Below are 21288 nucleotides of genomic sequence, written 5' to 3'. Positions count from 1 at the left end.
CAGACAATGAAGATGATGTCTATGTCGAGATTCCCAAGAAACCCGTCCAGAAGGTTAACACTTCTGAAAAAGAAACGGAAGAAAACACCAAGAAACAGCAAGCTGAGCTAGAGCTGAAGCGAAAGGAGGCTGAGATACTTGAGAAGAAAAAGTCCATGTTTCCTGTGTGGACAAAAGACTCGCTTCAAAGATCTGCAATTGATGAGCCAAGCATTCTCTAGATTGAGCCTATTATGTCCTTTGGTCTTCATAATTCCAAGGATGCACAATTCGACATGCCAATCACTCGAAAGGCATTTATCTTCCACTACTTCAACTCAACTGCTGCCATTCCATCCCCGGACCCGAAGGTAGATATGGATCTTCTAGAATTTTACTTGGAGTTTACTCAACCCCAATACCTTACTTGGAGCTTAAAGAAAATAACCACAGTCAAGGTGACGAAGCCCTATTCAGCAGGGAAATTTATTAATGTCAAATTTAGGGTGACTCGAGGAACCGAAGGCTCAGTCTACCATTTTACCCTCGCTGATCTACCAAACCTTAATCTTCATGTCTGGATACTCCTCATTAATATTCTTTTGTCGAATCCTCTAGAGTATCAGCCAATAATCGATCATGTCAAGCATATGCTTGCTTGCTACATACATGAGGTAGCGAAGATGGACCAGGAGAATTCCTCTGCCATACACAAGCGAACAACGATCAAGACTATGGGCAGGGCTGGCGATGTCAATACCATGATCAAGGGGAAAATCGATTCAAAGTATCACACAGTTATGTTCCTCAAGGGCGAAGGTTAAAAATGTTTGTTCGCTCTTGTAGGCAAACACCCCTTCTCAACATCTTGCCTTGAGCATATCTTGGAGATCATTCAGAGGTGCGATCAGAACAGTGCTGCTGACAAGAAATTGTTCACTGACATGCTGAGGTGGTACATACAGTTTAGACAGACTCTTCTCGCCATAATTCCTCGTTTGTTTAAAGTTATAAAGACGGTGAAGCCTACTCGGACTAAATAATCTCTCACCTCATTTGATGCAAAGGGGGAAATTATAGAGTCTATTAGATTGCGTCATGGGCTCGGTCCTTAGCCCAGTTTGAATCATGGTATTCGGCATGTCCAGCCGTGCATAATTTTGTACTAGGTTTTAGTATATAAGCTGCATGCATGCAGACATAGAAGTTAGCGCTTTAATTGTTTATTTGCTTCATAGTTTTTGTAAACCCTAGCTCGCCTCTACAACAGAAGTTCTTCATCGAGCTCTGCTAAGGTGTGACTCAGTTTTGAATCAGAAGCATATATTTGATTTTGTTCTGTGTTTATTCCCATATTGTTCTTAAACTGTTTGATTTCTTTTATCGTACTTGTGAAAGATCTAATCGATCTAAGAGTTTTGAACTCATCAGGGGCTATAATATGGTTCCTAAAACCTGCTTCCCAAAGCCAATGAAAACGTAAACCAATTGTTGGAACATTTTCTGAACTCCTAGCTCATCCAATCCTCAATCAAGACGAGCACTCGACTTTACCCCGTTTGGATAGAAAATCTCTAGCCTAGTTTCCCAACCAGACATCAGTTAATCGTGCATACACGAACTCAACTTCGGGAAGCTTTCCCCAACCACCCGCTCACGTCCTCCTCCATCCAAATAGCCACTTGGACTGCTTTCCTCCTCAACAATGATGTGAACCCAATCCATTCTTGCACTTACTTCTCCTTATGAACACTCGAGTGGTTCTCCCCCGTTTGATTCCACTAGCTCCTTACACCCTACAGCTTGAAAAAGATTATCAATCCTTTTCTCCATCTAATGTAGATTTGCTGACAACCAATACTTACTATTGCTAGTGCTTCAATATTAGCCAGTGTAAAAGATCATACCACCTCCAAGAACCCGAATAAATCTCCGGTAATAACCCGCTAGACCCAGGAAGCTCTGAATCTCAATTGGAGACCTCGGAATCTCCTACTGCATCACAGACTCTATCTTGGTCGGATCGACCAGAATACCCTTTTGATTGACAAGGTGCCCAAGAAATTGCACCTCGCGCAACCAGAACTCATATTTGGAGGACCTTGCCAAAAAGTCTCTCCCTCCTCAAAGTCTCTAGCACCACCCTCAGGTGCTTCTCGTGCTGTTACTCAGTCTCGGAATAAACCAAGATGACGTTGTACTCTCCTAATCCTGCAATTTGGGAAATGATCTTTCGCTATCCACTAATAATTCTCGGTATGCAGTTGGCATATGACATTTCTTGGAAGTATAATTCAAACACAAATAGAGGATAACCCGGAGTCACACTTACTCAAACCCTTGAAACGAAAGGCTCTATTGTGTAGTTTCCGCAAGTGCTACACTGAACCTGGTCATGCTGGTCTCTTGAAGGCTAATCCTAAATCTAGGGTCTCCTCCCGAGACCCTTAAATGTAATCAACTGATCTGGTTCCCTCTTGCCAATGTGCTCCAAGTCCATATCCCGATGTTAAGCTCTAGAAGTCATATCATTCAGGGTCTTGCAGCCCTAGATACTCACGATCTCCCTACTATCATTCTACAATATGTTCTGATAACTTATCTTCTTCATTTCCTCAATTGCTGCATATTGTGGTACCATATAAGCTCTTTCCCGAGACTTGACAGTGATCTCTACAACTGTCTTAGTCGTCTGGTGGAGATCTAACAACTCTTGCGCCAACTGTTGCGCCTCAATCGCCTGGGCACACTCTGCTCAGAATCTGGTCTAAAAGTCATCCCATGACATAACATCAATCGCATCATCACTCAACCTTCTACCAACCTCTTCCTATCAATCTCGTGCTCCGTCCCTCAGGATATAGGAAGTAAGTCAGATCTTGTCTCCTTTAGAGACAACGTCTTGTACGAAAAGTGTTGGTGACATCTGCCAACCATCTGCTGCTAACAATGCGGTCCCTAACCCCCATGACAATCTGAAGCCTCACAAACTCTGAATTCCCAAAACGTCAACGTACGGGTCCCTATCATGAATGTTATCTCAGTGTTGGTTGCACTCGGCCTCTCATCACAAATCTCTATAATGCGCTCCTTGATCATACTGAGGATCACAAGAGTCTGGTCAATGATACCGTGCATAATATCAGATGGAATGAACTCCCTCATCTGATCATCAAGCTGCCCGACTACAGAGTTCGAGCCTGATCCCTCGTCGACACCCGAATTACTCTCTGGTCTACCATGTAACGTCACTATACCCGAAAACATACCAATACAATATTCATAGCAATCATCATAAATCGAGGGATCTCACACACTAAAAGTTCCCTGGGTTCATCTCAGCCTTCCTTGATTCGAGTACAGATCCTCTGCTCTCAGTAGTGCAAGCCTATATTACCCTCTACATCTATCCGTACGTTCCTCAAGAACTGCCTTGACTCCGCCAAGTCCCTTCTACTGCTACTGCTCTATGCTACTCTCATCCTAGGCTTGCCTAAGAGTAACCTCCAACCCGCACCCAATCCTCAGCTACTGAAGGTATCTTTATAATGCCAATTAGCCACTACCTGAATACCATCACATGTGATGAGGCTCAGATAATCATTCGAGTAAAGGACTCATCCCTATAACGGTTAGACTCATACGAGAGTTGCACAATATCGCCAAATCTAGCACCCTCAGATTATTCAACCCTAATCACATGAGACGTGACGTATTCACCTAATGGCTAACTCCTATCACTTAGAGTCCCAGAAAGCATAAAGCAAGTAGCATTCAGAAAAAGCGAATCTCTAACCACATAATCCAATCATATTGTACTATCCCATACTCAGGAATCAGTACATGCAATTCAAAGGCTCATACAGTCCGACATAACCTAAACAGGTTATCCTACAACTAACTGATCAGTACTAGCATGCAAGTCTACAAGCACATACAATAGATATATAAGGCATCTCTTCCTAGATCCTTCGCTCCGCTCTAGCATGCCGTTCTCATATTCATAACATAACATAATATAAACTTGTATGGGTAATTTGGGAGTACTTACTTGAGGTCGGCTGATTGCATGCACCAAACCCTTTCTTTTCTAAAAATTCTTTTCCTTATTAAAATTTCTTTTCCTTATTAAAATTTCTTTTCGCTTATTCTAAAACTCTTTTCTTTTCTGAAAATTGCTTTTTACAAATATTGATTTTCCTTTGGAAAATTTTCTATACCAATTCCTTAGTTTGATTTTAGGCACACCCGAAAGTGTGCCCGAATCCCTCATACCACGGCTCTGATACCAACTTGTAACATCCCAAAAATCAGGTCCAAATTTCATTTTTTTTATCATTAATCAAGTCTTAATTATAATTCATCCATCCAAAACGTTAGTCATTAGTACAAATCAGAGTTTCATTTCCAGAACACTTGTTCAATTGTCAGAGTAAACATCCCAGGCTAACTTATCATGGTGTGTGCATTGTAATCCTCCCAAGCTCCTCTTTTGGAAACTGGGTACCTGAAACAAAAACTGAAAACCATAAGCACGAAGCTTAGTGAGTCTCCCACTACAAGAAAACAACCCTTTAATGACGTGCAAACAATGACACGCAGTGATTTACGATACGCAAAAGTGTGCGCTCTAAAAATAATGTCATATCTTCTAAAATTTGAAGGATAGAGGACACGCATTTATGCGTGCCCTGAAATTAATGTCAACACAAAAAAAACACGGAGGGCACCGGACGTAAAAAGTTCGTCGCCTAAGTATGTGGTTTTATAATTTTAGTGAAAGCCGTGTTTTAAAGGGAAATGAAATCCCTAAAAAATATAAACCCGCCTAATGCATCTACTCCTTCTCTATCTACTCCTTTGTATGTTGTACCCAAGAAACCCTAATAGTGTGGCTGCCAATCTTTATCCCTTTCTCCATTTTGTCGCCTTCAAGCTCTGAATTAGGGTTTACTTTGGCGAAAATTTCAATTTCTCTTACACCAAACATCCCAACTCTTCAACCCTAAATCGACCACTGCAACTCCGCCTTCTTTCTCCGGGCCCCGCCGCTCTTCGAAGATCGACTCGGCTTCACTCTCCATAACTCAATCGTTCATAAAAAAATTCAATTCTCGCATACATCTCTCCTCTTATTCTACACGACCTTACACCGACAAAGTGACCAATCGCCATGGACAGTACTGAGAAGGTATACACATGCTTTTTCATCTTATTCTGGATCACGCCTACGATTCAGTGTTCCCAGTCCCGCTCCACCTCCAGTGTACCCAACTCCATCGATCTACTTCCGGTTCCCCTTTCTTTCTCTCTCCATTTCTCTCTCTCTCTCTCTCTCACTCTCTCCGTCTCCTATATATACATATACATACTGCATGACATCCAGGAGGTGATTTAGGGTTCTATATACATCTCTCTGTCTCAATCTCTCTCTCTTTATATATATATATATATATATATATATATCATTTCAAAGACATCTTACGGAGCTTCAGATCATAGAAGGTTTACAGTGGAAGGTACGACCAGTGACATCCAGGTTCGTATAATGGTAATCTGTAAAATGATTGTTTGATTTTGTACTGTTAATTACGAAAATGACATTCTTTAGTCTGGACACAATTTAATAAGAATATTTAACTGACAGGTAGTATGCCAAATTAGAGAAAACGTTTAGAACAATAAGCCTACCGATACTTTATAACTGTCACACCCCAAAACCGAGAACAGCGGAAACGTTCTGGGGCGGAGGACGTCATGTACAGTATCACAACATAGTATAATAGTAAGTAAGTAAACAACATTATCCATTGCATTAAATATATAATTTTAATACAAGTGTGTTATGTAGTATATAAGACACCAAAACATAAATCAAAATATAAGATGAGTCTTGAAAGCGCTCCATCTTCTCAAAAGCTGGCATCGATACATGTCTATTGATGACCTGAGAATACAAGTTACTTTTAAAGGAGTTTATCAACATTAAAGCTGGTGAGTTCATAAGTACTTAGTGTCTGTGTTTGTATCAAAATGTTTGAAACGGTGTTTGATGTACGAACTTGTAAATGTTTCTAGTAAAAGTATGTGAATGTTTGTAAGTGTTTGTAAAAGTTTGTAACTCCTAGAAAATCCTATATTTTCTACTTAAAGTAGCCTTCTACCAAGGCACAACTGTTTTGTATGTTTGTTTCTCGTATGTCGCACCCCAAAACCAAGAACGGCGGAAACGTTCTGGGGCGGAGGACGTCATGTATAGTATCACAACACGGTAAATGTAAATAAGCAAACAACATCATCCATTGCATTAAATAAATAATTTTAATACAGTTGTGTTTTGTACAGTTATAGACACCAAAAATAATGAAACACAAAATAATATGAGACGAGTCTTGAATGCACTCCATCTTCTCAAAAGCTGGCCTCGGTACCTGTCTACTGATGACCTGAGAATACAAGTTATTTTGAAAGAGTTTATCAGCATAAAGCTGGTGAGTTCATAAGTATTTTAGTGTCAATGTTTCTTGTAAAAACGTTTGAACCTGTCTCAATGTATAAGTTGTAAAAATGTAAGTAAATGTTTGAAAGTGTTTGTAAAAGTTTGAATCACTCAGAAAATCCTATATTTTCCATAAAAGTAACCTCCTACCAAGGCTAGGCTGTTTTGTAAACTTTTCTGTTGTGAAAGTGTGTGATTACCCAAATATAACTATCATTTGTCAAAAATATAGTTTGTACATTAATGCTTCAGTGATGTTATCACTAAACTATGTAATGGGTAAATCATTGTAGTACTGTAGCTTTGTATATTAAGACTACTGCTGTACTAATTATTACTACCTTAAACCGGATTTATATTAAGGTTTATTGTGATTAATTGCACCATGCTATCGGCTGATAATCAACGACATAATGAACGGTCATAATAAGAAATGACGTTTGGCACCCGTAGACCTGTAGGTCCGGCTGTAGCTAGCAGCAAGGTGTAGGATAGTCAATCCAGTATAGATCTATATGCAAACTCACGCTCTCCCTCCAAGAGAATTCTGGCTACAACTCGGGCCATGACATTTAAGGCATGCCCGATACAGTGGATCACAATTGTTCAGTATTCATGTATATGTATTGTTTCTCGTATATCTGTATATGTATTGTTTCTCGTATATTTGTATATGTATTGTTTCTAGTATATCTGTATATGTGTTGTTTCTAGTATATCTGTATATGTATTGTTTCTAGTATATCTGTATATGTGTTTCTAGTATATCTGTATATGTATTGTTTCTAGTATATCTGTATATGAATTGTTTCTAGTATATCTGTATATGTATTGTTTCTAGTATATCTGTATATGTATTCTTTCTGCGTTACCCCGATGGTAACCAGCTAATGATGTACTGATGAGTATGACTATGGAAGTACTTTTATGTCTATACATGTATATATGATATATAAGTAATATGGAAATGACCTTCGGAGGGTCACCCGAAATCCCACCAGACCACATCCAAATCGAGGAAAAGGAAATAGGGCGGATGGCATTCCTAAGCCTTTTGAACATTATTTATATACCTATACATATATGGGCATGCAATTGGATATATAAAGCATAAATAAGTTTTCATAAAACATTTTGAAGCATAAATGTAATTAAGCAGTTTAAGTATAAGAAGCATTTGTTTCAATCACAGTCTATAAGTAAGTCTGGATAGTAAAACAATTTGTAAAACATTTCAATAGTAAAGCAGTTTGAAAAGCAGTTTGAACAGTGGTGAAAATCGTTGTTTTCCTAGTTATTAATCACATGTGATTAAATGCAATCACATGTGATTGAAGCAATAAATATAAGTATTTCACTTGTATTCCCCCCCCCCCCATAAAGTATTTAAAACACTTAAAATCATTTCAAAGGTTGATTCAAGGGGTATGAACTCACTTGTGGTGAGTCGTTTGAATTGCAATGTCGGCTACCGTGCTAGGTGACAAACGGAGACTGGTTTACACGCACGAGCCTAGTTATCATATAATAAGCATATATATAACTAATTAGACAAATAATAACTTAGTAAACAAGTTAATACACATAGGAAACATTTAAACACTTTTATGAGTGTTTATGGTCCAAATGGTTGCATCTAAGTTGCTACGGGACAAGGCAAAAGGGTTTGAAACATCAAATAGCCTTGTATAGGAGTTCACCATCCAACAAACCCCACACTTTGGAGTTTACGGCCGTAAACTCATAGGTTTATGCCCGTGAACTCCTCAAATGGTGTTTTTGGGTGTTTTGTGGTGTTATCTTGCATCTAGAACACTCCTATCTTTATTGGAATAATGCATGAAGTAGTTTTAAGGCTCTAGAACACTCCATAAGGGAGTTTACGGCCTAAGGTCCTTCACCTTAGAGTTTACGGCCGTAAACTCTAGGAATTTAATTGATTTGAGGCACTTAAACATCAAGAATGGCATCCATGAATTTATCTAAGGCTAATGGGGACAAGAAGCACACTTTGGTGCCTTCACTTGGAGTTTACGGCCCAAGTCATGTTCCTTGGCCATAAACTCCTTTCAAGGAGTGATTTCTATGTGTTCTACTCTCCATTCTAGTCCCAAAGGTGCAAGGTAAATTGTCTAAAGGCTTAAGGGTAGCTTGGAATGATTTTTGTCCCACAAAAAGGGGTTTACGGCCCAAGGGAGTTCCTTGGCCGTAAACTCCTAGAAACTTATGGTTTTTATGGCCTTTTGATGTTCTAAACAAACAAAAGCACTAGTGGTTAAGTTCCTTAAGCATTTGGGGAAAGTTTTAGGGCATTTAAGCCCTTGAAAAGGGGTTTACGGCCCAAGGGAGTTCCTTGGCCGTAAACTCCTAGAACTTATGTTTCTTGGTTTCTTTTTGATCCATAAATGTCATACCCTATCTCCTATACAAGTCGTCTAGCAAGGGATTGGGACTAGGAAGCCATAATGTTCCATTTTGGAGTTTACTCCTCAAGAACGTTCTTGGGCGGTAAACTCCCGGATCTTGATATCTAGACATGTAATTTGTGTTAATGAGCATCTAACAAGTATTGAAACATACTTAGAAAAGTAAACTCACAATATGGGATGAAAACCCGAAGATCCGTCAGAGAGAATATGGCTTTTCTCTATTTGGAATTGTAAATAATGAATTAATTTAATTCAGAAAACTATTTATAGTCCTGGAATATTTTGACAGAAAATGTTTTTATTCCTGATGTTGGACTGTAATAGTATGAAACTTGAAATGCCCAAGTTTCATAAAACCAGGAGTATCCACTCTCCTGATATCATCTAAACCATAAACCCTAATGTACACAAACTTGTTCGGAAAAGCTTGAAAATCACTGAAACTGAATTAGCTTCTATTGAATAGATGATGTTCATACAATTGGAAATTTCGGGTTGTCACATCATTCCCCTGTTAGAGGGAATTTCGTCCCGAAATTAGAATTTAAGCAAATAAAAGTTACAAACAATTAAGCGAAAAGATGAGGGTATTTCAACTTCATCTGATCCTCGCGTTCCCAAGTGAATTCCGGTCCTCGCTTGGCGTTCCAGCGAACCTTCACGATAGGGATACGGCTTTGCTTCGTCTGCTTGACCTCACGGTCCATGATCTCTACAGGTTCTTCCACGAAGTTGAGGCTCTCGTTGATCTCGATCTCGTCGAGTGGGATTACGAGAGTCTCGTCGGACAGACACTTTTTCAAGTTAGATACGTGGAATGTAGAATGTACGTTACGCAGTGTGTCGGGTAGATCAAGCTTGTAAGCTACGGGGCCGACTCTGGCAAGAATCTCGAAAGGCCCTATGTACCTCGGATTAAGCTTCCCACGCTTGCCGAAGCGTATCAAGCCTTTCCAGGGTGAGACTTTGAGAAGGACTCGGTCTCCCACCTGGAATTCCAAAGGTTTTCTTCGTTTATCGGCGTAGCTCTTCTGTCGGTCTCTAGAGGCTTTCAATAGTTCACGGATTTGAACGATCTTCTCTATCGTTTCCCGAATGATTTCCGGACCAGTGAGAGTACTGTCGGAAGTTTGCCCTCCCGCTAATTAGGTATCACCAACCTCAGCCCAGCACAGAGGGGATCGGCACTTGCGGCCGTAGAGAGCTTCGAATGGAGCAGCCTTGATGCTGGTGTGATAACTGTTATTATAGGAAAATTCGACAAAGGGTAAATGAGTATCCCATGCCTTCCCAAAATCAATCACACAGGCTCGCAACATATCTTCCAATGTTTGGATGGTCCTCTCACTCTGTCCGTCGGTTTGTGGATGGTAGGCTGTGCTCATGTCCAGCCTTGTTCCTAGGGAATGTTGTAGGGATTGCCAAAATCTTGAAGTGAACCTACTATCTCTATCGTAGATAATGGAAATAGGTACACCATGCAACCGTACAATTTCCCTAATGTATGTTCTCGTAAGTTTCTCCATCTTGTCGGTTTCTTTGATAGGCAGGAAGTGTGCAGACTTGGTCAATCTATCAACGATGACCCATATGGTGTCAAGTCCACCCGTTGTCCTGGGCAACTTGGTTATGAAATCCATAGTGATCCGCTCCCACTTCCATTCTGGAATCTCTGGTTGTTGTAGTAAACCAGAGGGCTTCTGGTACTCGACCTTAACCTTTGCGCAAGTAAGGCATTTACTTACGAAGGTAGCAATCTCTGCTTTCATATTAGGCCACCAGTATAGCTTTTTAAGATCCAGATACATCTTATCTGAACCTGGGTGGACGGAATACCGAGTGTTGTGCGCCTCGGTCATGACTAAGTCTCGGAAACCACCATGTTTCGGTGTCCATATCCGGTCCATGAAATATAAAGCTCCGTCACCCTTGACTTCGAAGTTCTTGTCCATTCCCCTAAGGGATTCACTCGACACATTTTCAGGTTTCATGGCCTCAAGTTGAGCCGCCTGAATTTTCTTAGTCAGGTGTGAATGGATGGTTATTGATAATGACTTGACTTTGCGACCAGAATATTCCTTCCGACTTAGGGCGTCTGCTACTACCTTGGCTTTACCCGGATGATAACGAATATCGCATTCGTAGTCACTGAGTAGCTCGACCCACCGTCGTTGTCTCATGTTGAGCTCCTTCTGATCGAAAATGTGTTGTAAACTCTTGTGGTCGGTAAAGATAGTGCTCTTCGTTGCATACAAGTAATGTCTCCAGATCTTCAGAGCAAACACTACTGCTCCTAGTTCAAGATCGTGGGTTGTATAGTTAACCTCGTGTGTCTTCAACTGTCTCGAGGCGTAGGCGATGACCTTACCTCGCTGCATCAGAACACATCCGAGTCCTTGATTGGATGCATCGCAATAGACTACGAAGTCTTCTATTCCTTCTGGAAAGGATAGTATTGGTGCGGTGCACAAGGCTCGTTTGAGTGTTTGGAACGCTCTTTCTTGTTTCTCTTCCCAGTCAAAGGCCACGCCTTTCTGGGTCAGGGTCGTAAGAGGCTTCGCTATTCGGGAGAAGTTCTGAATGAACCTGCGGTAGTAGCCAGCTAGACCTAGAAATTGACGAATTTCTGTAGGTGTCTTTGGTGCTGACCAGTTCTCAATGGCTTTTATTTTGGATGGGTCCACGTAGATTCCTTCTTTGCTAACCACGTGTCCTAAGAATTCGACTCTTCGGATCCAAAATTCACATTTTGAGAACTTCGCATAAAGTTTCTCCTTTCGTAGTGTCTCTAGAATTTGTCGTAGGTGATCACCATGCTCCTTCTTACTTCGGGAGTAGATCAGGATGTCGTCAATGAAAACGATGACGAACTGATCTAGGTAAGGTCGGCATACTCTATTCATCAGATCCATGAAGACTGCGGGCGCATTGGTCAATCCGAATGGCATCACCACGAACTCGTAGTGTCCGTAACGAGTTCGGAAGGCTGTCTTCGGCACATCCCCCTCAAGCACTCGTAACTGGTGATATCCGGATCTCAGATCAATCTTGGAAAAATAGTTCGCCCCTTGCAGTTGGTCGAATAGATCGTTTATGCGTGGCAGAGGGTAACGATTCTTGATCGTCAATTTGTTGAGTTCTCTGTAGTCAATTCACATACGGAATGATCCGTCTTTCTTCTTAACGAACAAGACCGGTGCTCCCCAAGGTGAGAAACTTGGTCTTATAAAGCCCTTGTTGAGCAGTTCGTTAAGTTGACCAGAGAGTTCTTGCATATCGGCTGGTGCTAAACGGTAGGGCGACTTGGCTACTGGGGTAGCTCCAGGGACCAAGTCGATTCTGAACTCGACTTGTCGTTTCGGAGGTAACCCGGGTAACTCTTCTGGGAAAATGTCGGGAAAGTCGCTCACTACTGGGAGGTCCTTTAGTTCTTTCGTTTCCAGGTTCGTGTCGACGACGTGAGCAAGGAATGCGTGGTATTCTTTGCGCAGGTACTTCTGAGCCTGAATACTAGAAATAATGCGAAGACTCGCACCAGGTTTGTCGCCGTAGACTATAAGGGTTTCGTTAGATGGGAGGTTTAAACGGACTGCTTTCTCATAGCACATGATGTCGGCGCGATGAAGACTTAACCAATCCATGCCGATAATAACGTCGAAACTTTTTATCGAAACCGGCATAAGGTCGATTGGGAATGAATGGTTATCTAAGGTTAGAAGACAACCTAAGTATATGCTATTAGTACATTCAGTTTTCCCATTGGCCATTTCTACTGTGAATTGTTCATTAAGTGCGTGTGGTTGTTGTTTAAGCATGCGAGCAAATTTGTGGTTTACAAAGCTTCGCTCCGCTCCACTATCGAACAGAATGCATGCATAGGAGTTATCAAGGAGGAACGTACCAGTCACCACTGTCGGGTCAGCGACTGCTTCCCCGTGGCCTATTGCTAGTACCCTCCCTGCTCCTCCAGTATTCCTCGCCTTAGGGCAGTCCCTTTTAAAGTGGCCTGTTTCGCCACATCCATAGCAAGTTGGGCTCGCGCTTGAGCCAGGAACTTGAGAGATCGGTTGCGCCGGGAACTTACAGAATCGGACGGTGTGTCCTTTTCTGTGGCAGTTGTTACACTGCATTTCACGGCAGGCGCCGTTATAGTGGAAGTTGCATTTATTGCACCTCGGCAAACTTCCAGAATACTGCTTCCCCGAAGCAGTAACAGCAGTAGCGGCTACCGCAGCATGTACTGCTACGATTTGCTGTTTCTTTGAAGCACGCTGCTTCTTCTTCTCATCCCAGAACTTCCGCTTGTTGCCAGCAGGTTTAGAGGGTTCTGGGATGGCTAGGGTGGTTGTAGTTGCAGGGGTCTTGACTCTATGGTCAATAAGTCTTTGTGCCAATCGCTTGGCACTGTCGAAGGTAGCAGGGTTGGATGCTAAGACATTCCCCTGGTACGGAGGTACTAGCCCCCATACATACCGTTCAATCTTTTTCCCTTCAGTGGGAACCATGTTGGGGCATAGGGCCACCAGTTCGCTAAAGCGGGCAGTGTAAGCGATCACGTTGGTGCCCTTCATGGTCAGATTCCAGAGTTCATGTTCTAACTTTTGGACTTCGCCCCTCGGGCAATACTCCTCAGTCATGAGGTCCTTCATCGTTTCCCAGCCCATGGCGTTAGCCACAACAAGAGTTAGGGCTTTGACGTGGCCGTTCCACCACGTTAGGGCTTTATCCTCGAAGGTGCACGCGGCATATTTCACTTTAAATGCAGCTGGGCACGAACAGATTTCGAAGACTGATTCAGTCTTCTCGAACCATTGCGAGAGGGCAATGACTCCGCCGGTGCCATAGAAAGGCTTCGGCTTGCAGTTTGTAAAATCCTTGTAAGAGCACTCTCTCGAGCGCACAGGGATTTCAACTGGGATAGATTCCACAGGGGTTCCACCTCTGCTAGCATCCGATGAGTGATACTGAGCCATGGCCGTTGCCACTGCTGCTGCTACGGCAGCATTCAGAGCTGCAGTATCGATGACTGCAGGTGGAGGAGGCGGTGGAGGTACAGGATTATTCCTATTCCGGGGAGATTTGCGAGGAGGCATCCTTCAGCTATAAGTTTATAAAGACAAGAAGGATGTTAAGAATCAATTTGCAAGCAATGTGAGAGTGTCCCATGGAGTAACTAACCATAGCCCAACAGTTTGAATGAGTGTTTGAAATCACATAAGAAATATTAGTAGGAATACACAAGTGTACAAATTTTTCCCATAGATTATATAGATTTCAATAGTACGGGTATTACTGATGTAATAAGTTCAAGGAAAATCGACCTAACAGTAGGTCTTACATCATACCATAAGGACAATACTGACAGTCCTAGATTCCTAATTAGAGTACCGAAAGTTAGGAATATTTTACAGAAAAGTGCTACTTAAAGCACATATGTTCAAGGTTATCCCTAAATCAAAAGACAGAGATGTACTAGACATCATCTAATGGCGATGGGAATTCCTCGGGCGAGCCCTGAGGTCGGACATTTGACGAAACACCTCTTGAAGGTGTCGGTCCTGAGTTCTCTGACGAGCTCGAAGTTCTAAGACTTCAGTACGTGAGGCAGCCAGCTGTTCCTGCAGAGTTTCGTTGGTTCTCCGGGTCCGTTCCATGTCTTCTTCAAGACGGCGAATGCGGACTATATTGACACCTGAATTTGCATCAATCTCCATGACCCGGTCGATGGCTGCTCGACCTTGCTCGACATTACGAGCTACTCTGCGGATGATCACCGGCAGAGCTCTGTCAGCAGAGCCACCATCACTGATGTTGTAGAAGGTTCGGTCCCCAAAGTATGGTAAGGGCTGACCCTGCTCATCACTCCAGCGATTCAGATTATTTGCCCACATGGGAGTAGGCCCTGGGAACGTTGGTCGAGGGTTGTTGTTCGGGGCTTGACCTACAAGCGGTAGGTTGTTAACTTCAGGCTCGGAGTCGGATCCATCCGAAAAGCCTTCTGCGAGGTGATCATCCAAAGGGATTGGATGGTCATCTTCGGGCTCTTCATCGATCCACCCGGCATTGCCTTCATTGGGAAAGTACGGGTCGCCATGATGGAATCCAGCCATTTAGATCTACGCGAGAAGAGAGGTATAAGAATATAGTATACGTGTAACTAGTAGCACAAAATACTCCTATAGTATTTTAAGTTCTAAGTTCTACTGATCTTCTTGTGGTATTGTTGGTAAGTTTTTAGACTTGTTAATATATCACAACCATTCTAGGGCATATGCTAATCACTCCTAGGACCAGCATAGTTGATCAGGCTATGCCATTCCCAGGACTGACCATACATCCCCGAGCTCACCTGTGATATTCAACAATCGTAATACTTTTGTTCTTGTCATTGTGACACTGATTTTAGTATGAATGTAGACTAGTATACTTAATTAAATATTTTATTATTTAAAGTATAGACTCTTGGTCAGAGTGTTTTAGTCCCTTTCTGGGTTTATAGATTAGTATATCTTTTATGGGTTGATATACTTGATTCACTATAAACAATGCTCTGATACCAATCTGTCGCACCCCAAAACCAAGAACAGCTGAAACGTTCTGGGGCGGAGGACGTCATGTATAGTATCACAACACGGCAAATGTAAATAAGCAAACAACATCATCCATTGCATTAAATAAATAATTTTAATACAGTTGTGTTCTGTACAGTTATAGACACCAAAAATAATGAAACACAAAATAATATGAGATGAGTCTTGAATGCACTCCATCTTCTCAAAAGCTGGCCTCGGTACCTGTCTACTGATGACCTGAGAATACAAGTTATTTTGAAAGAGTTTATCAGCATAAAGCTGGTGAGTTCATAAGTATTTTAGTGTCAATGTTTCTTGTAAAAACGTTTGAACCTGTCTCAATGTATAAGTTGTAAAAATGTAAGTAAATGTTTGAAAGTGTTTGTAAAAGTTTGAATCACTCAGAAAATCCTATATTTTCCATAAAAGTAACCTCCTACCAAGGCTAGGCTGTTTTGTAAACTTTTCTGTTGTGAAAGTGTGTGATTACCCAAATATAACTATCATTTGTCAAAAATATAGTTTGTACATTAATGCTTTAGTGATGTTATCACTAAACTATGTAATGGGTAAATCATTGTAGTACTGTAGCTTTGTATATTAAGACTACTGCTGTACTAATTATTACTACCTTAAACCGGATTTATATTAAGGTTTATTGTGATTAATTGCACCATGCTATCGGCTGATAATCAACGACATAATGAACGGTCGTAATAAGAAATGACGTTTGGCACCCGCAGACCTGCAGGTCCGGCTGTAGCTAGCAGCAAGGTGTAGGATAGTCAATCCAGTATAGATCTATACGCAAACTCACGCTCTCCCTCCAAGAGAATTCTGGCTACAACTCGGGCCATGACATTTAAGGCATGCCCGATACAGTGGATCATAATTGTTCAGTATTCATGTATATGTATTGTTTCTCGTATATCTGTATATGTATTGTTTCTCGTATATCTGTATATGTATTGTTTCTAGTATATCTGTATATGTATTGTTTCTAGTATATCTGTATATGTATTGTTTCTAGTATATCTGTATATGTATTGTTTCTAGTATATCTGTATATGAATTGTTTCTAGTATATCTGTATATGTATTGTTTCTAGTATATCTGTATATGTATTATTTCTGCATTACCCCGATGGTAACCAGCTAATGATGTACTGATGAGTATGACTATGGAAGTACTTTTATGTCTATACATGTATATATGATATATAAGTAATATGGAAATGACCTTCGGAGGGTCACCCGAAATCCCACCAGACCACATCCAAATCGAGGAAAAGGAAATAGGGCGGATGGCATTCCTAAGCCTTTTGAACATTATTTATATACCTATACATATATGGGCATGCAATTGGATATATAAAGCATAAATAAGTTTTCATAAAACATTTTGAAGCATAAATGTAATTAAGCAGTTTAAGTATAAGAAGCATTTGTTTGAATCACAGTCTATAAGTAAGTTTGGATAGTAAAACAGTTTGTAAAACATTTCAATAGTAAAGCAGTTTGAAAAGCAGTTTGAACAGTGGTGAAAATCGTTGTTTTCCTAGTTATTAATCACATGTGATTTAATGCAATCACATGTGATTGAAGCAATAACTATAAGTATTTGACTTGTATTCCCCCCCCCCCCCCATAAAGTATTTAAAACACTTAAAATCATTTCAAAGGTTGATTCAAGGGGTATGAACTCACTTGTGGTGAGTCGTTTGAATTGTAGTGTCGGCTACCGTGCTAGGTGACAAACGGAGACTGGTTTACACGCACGAGCCTAGTTATCATATAATAAGCATATATATAACTAATTAGACAAATAATAACTTAGTAAATAAGTTAATACACATAGGAAACATTTAAACACTTTTATGAGTGTTTATGGTCCAAATGGTTGCATCTAAGTTGCTACGGGACAAGGCAAAAGGGTTTGAAACATCAAATAGCCTTGTATAGGAGTTCACCATCCAACAAACCCCACACTTTGGAGTTTACGGCCGTAAACTCATAGGTTTATGCCCGTGAACTCCTCAAATGGTGTTTTTGGGTGTTTTGTGGTGTTATCTTGCATCTAGAACACTCCTATCTTTATTGGAATAATGCATGAAGTAGTTTTAAGGCTCTAGAACACTCCATAAGGGAGTTTACGGCCTAAGGTCCTTCACCTTAGAGTTTACGGCTGTAAACTCTAGGAATTTAATTGATTTGAGGCACTTAAACATCAAGAATGGCATCCATGAATTTATCTAAGGCTAATGGGGACAAGATGCACACTTTGGTGCCTTCACTTGGAGTTTACGGCCCAAGTCATGTTCCTTGGCCGTAAACTCCTTTCAAGGATTGATTTCTATGTGTTCTACTCTCCATTCTAGTCCCAAAGGTGCAAGGTAAATTGTCTAAAGGCTTAAGGGTAGCTTGGAATGATTTTTGTCCCACAAAAAGGGGTTTACGGCCCAAGGGAGTTCCTTGGCCGTAAACTCCTAGAAACTTATGGTTTTTATGGCCTTTTTATGTTCTAAACAAACACAAGCACTAGTGGTTAAGTTCCTTAAGCATTTGGGGAAAGTTTTAGGGCATTTAAGCCCTTGAAAAGGGGTTTACGGCCCAAGGGAGTTCCTTGGCTGTAAACTCCTAGAACTTATGTTTCTTGGTTGATTTTTGATCCATAAATGTCATACCCTATCTCCTATACAAGTCTTCTAGCAAGGGATTGGGACTAGGAAGCCATAATGTTCCATTTTGGAGTTTACACCTCAAGAACGTTCTTGGGCGGTAAACTCCCGGATCTTGATATCTAGACATGTAATTTGTGTTAATGAGCATCTAACAAGTATTGAAACATACTTAGAAAAGTAAACTCACAATATGGGATGAAAACCCGAAGATCCGTCAGAGAGAATATGGCTTTTCTCTATTTGGAATTGTAAATAATGAATTAATTTAATTCAGAAAACTATTTATAGTCCTGGAATATTTTGACAGAAAATGTTTTTATTCCTGATGTTGGACTGTAATAGTATGAAACTTGAAATGCCCAAGTTTCATAAAACCAGGAGTATCCACTCTCCTGATATCATCTAAACCATAAACCCTAATGTACACAAACTTGTTCGGAAAAGCTTGAAAATCACTGAAACTGAATTAGCTTCTATTGAATAGATGATGTTCATACAATTGGAAATTTCGGGTTGTCACATCGTAAAAGTGTGTAATTTTCCCAAGTGTAACTATCATTATCAAAATAGAGTTTGTACATTAATGATTAGGTGAAGAAATCACCAAATAAATGTAAAGGGTGAATTAATGTAGTATTGTAGTGTTGTATTATAGGAACCATTGCTATACTAATATCATAAACTGGATTTATATCAAGGTATTATGTGATTAACTGTACCATACTATCGACTTATGAACACAATGATGTAAGATGTCGAAAGTAATGGCATTTGGCACCCAAAGACCTGCAGGTCGCGCCATAGCTCGCAGCAAGGTGTAGGATAGTCAATCCAGTATAGATCTATATGCAAACTCACGCTCTCCCTCCAGGAGATTCTAGTCACAACTCGGGCCATGACAATGAAGGCATGTTTTGATAGAGTGGATCACATTTATGTTATGCATACTTGTATATATAATGTATGTACTCGTGTAATAGTATGTATTGTTTCTCATCGTAGTATCGTTGTATACGTTCTCATCTTTATATAGTTGTATATGTTCTCATAGTAGTATAGTTGTATATGTTCTCATCATAGTATAGTTGTATATGTTCTCATAGTAGTAAGTAATGACTCATGAATGAACTGAATCTTGTATGCTTCATTGAACTAGAAGTAGTATGTAGTATAACCCTAAACTGTACCTATTATAATTTATTAGTAGACTTGTATGAATGACTAAATGTGTTGAACTGAGATAAAAGTCTTCATATCTATACATATATACATAATATATAACTAAGGATTCAACGACACTCGGATAAACAACCGGGTACTTTAAGACCATAACGAAACAAGGACAGGAAGTAAAGTGGGTTATCAGTTCTAAGTCCTTCAAACCTTATTTGTATAACTATATATGTAGTAGACATGGTTTTAATAATATATAAGTTGGAAAACTGTAAAAGAAAGGTTTAGTATACAAAATTGAATTTGATAAAGAGTTTGACATGTAAAATAGTTTGATAAACAATTTGAAGTCATTTGTTTGGTAAAACAGTTTAAAGTATGGAAAATTCATTAGTATGCTAGTTATTAATCACATGTGATTGATCTAATAACTAACATGATTCAACATGTATTCCCCCCCCCCTAAAAGCATTTAAAAACATTTAATAACATTTCAAAGGTTAATTAACGGATGTAAACTCACCTTTAGTGAGTGGTTTGGATGAACGGATGGTATAGGATGCTAGGTGTCAAGTGAGGACTTGAACACACACACGAATCCTATTTATCATATAATAACACATATATGTACCCAATTAGTCATTTAGCAACTAATTAACCAAGTTAAGACACCCTAAGACATGGAAAACACTTTGATTCTAGTGCTAGAAGTACTAAGGGTTGTATCTAAGGGTTGTATAGCCACTTAAGGAAGCTTTCGGTCCAAGTGGTATGTTTCTTTAGGGTTTTCGGTCCAAACGGATTTCGGTCCATATGTTATTCGTTCTAAGAGGTTTTCGGTCCAAAAGTTGGCCGAAAACTCTTGTTCTTTTATGCTTAAGGTGATTTTCAAGGGCTTTCAAAAAGTAAAGAAGTGTTCTAGACTCAATACTACACATTAGGAAGGCTTAAAGTCATTAAAGGCACCTTTCTTTAGGGTTTTCGGTTTAGGGAGATGCAGTAACCGAAAACCCCTTTTGTTCATGGAAAAAAGGACGTTTTCAAGGCTCTAAAATAGGTACTCTTACTAGGTGACAAGTGTAAGAGATAGATACTTACAATAAGGAAGCAAAGGAGGGTGTTTTCGGCCCAAAACACTAGTATGTGTTCTTGGTGTTCTTGGTGTAACTAAGAACACTTGAAGATCTATGTAAATGGAATGATTTCATGGATGAAATCATGTAAAAACACTTGAATATGGAAGGAATCAACTAGATAGGGTAAGAAACACTCACATTTTAAAGATCTAGAAGGAGAAATCGGATGATACTTGAGAGGATTTCGGTTCTTGTTCTTGAAAGAGTGAAAAAGTGAAAAATATGGCTAAGTGTCACATATATACTCAAGGGTGTTTTCGGTCCAAACACCATTTGGGCCGAAAACTCCTAACCCGTATGATTTTCGGACCAGCGAGAGTGCTGTCAGGAACCTGTCCTTTAGCTAACTGGGTGTCACCCACCTTAGCCCAGCACAGAGTGGATCTGCACTTCCAGCCATAGAGGGCTTCAAATGGAGCAACTTTGATGCTCGTGTGATAACTGTTATTGTAGGAAAATTCGACAAGGGGTAAGTCAGTATGCCATGCCTTCCCAAAATCAATCACACAGGCTCTCAGCATATCTTCGAGTGTTTCGATGGTCCTCTAACTTTGTCCGTCGGTCTGAGGCTGGTAGGTTGTGATCATGCCCAACCTCGTCCCTAGGGAACTTTTTAGCGACTGCCAGAACCTTGAAGTGAACCTATTATCTCTATCGGAGATAATGGATATAAGAACACCATGCAGTCGTACGATTTCCTTAATGTATGTTCTCGTAAGCTTCTCCATCTTGTCAGTTTCTTTGATAGGCAGCAAGTGTGCAGACTTTGTCAATCTATCGACGATGAACCATATGGTATCAAGTTTACCCGTGGTCTTGG

The 21288-nt window shown here is 40.4% G+C and overlaps 1 pseudogene; it reads left to right on the top strand.

Moving 5' to 3' along the window:
- Positions 1-233: 233 nt before the first annotated feature.
- The window catches only part of LOC111879341 (succinate--CoA ligase [ADP-forming] subunit alpha, mitochondrial-like), a 31038-nt pseudogene continuing 9983 nt past the window's right edge, over positions 234-21288 (top strand).

This window comes from Lactuca sativa, chromosome 1 (assembly GCF_002870075.4).
Source record: "Lactuca sativa cultivar Salinas chromosome 1, Lsat_Salinas_v11, whole genome shotgun sequence".
Taxonomy (NCBI): Eukaryota; Viridiplantae; Streptophyta; class Magnoliopsida; order Asterales; family Asteraceae; genus Lactuca; species Lactuca sativa.
Note: the sequence above shows the minus strand (reverse complement) of the source record. Positions and strands in the feature narration are given on the sequence as shown.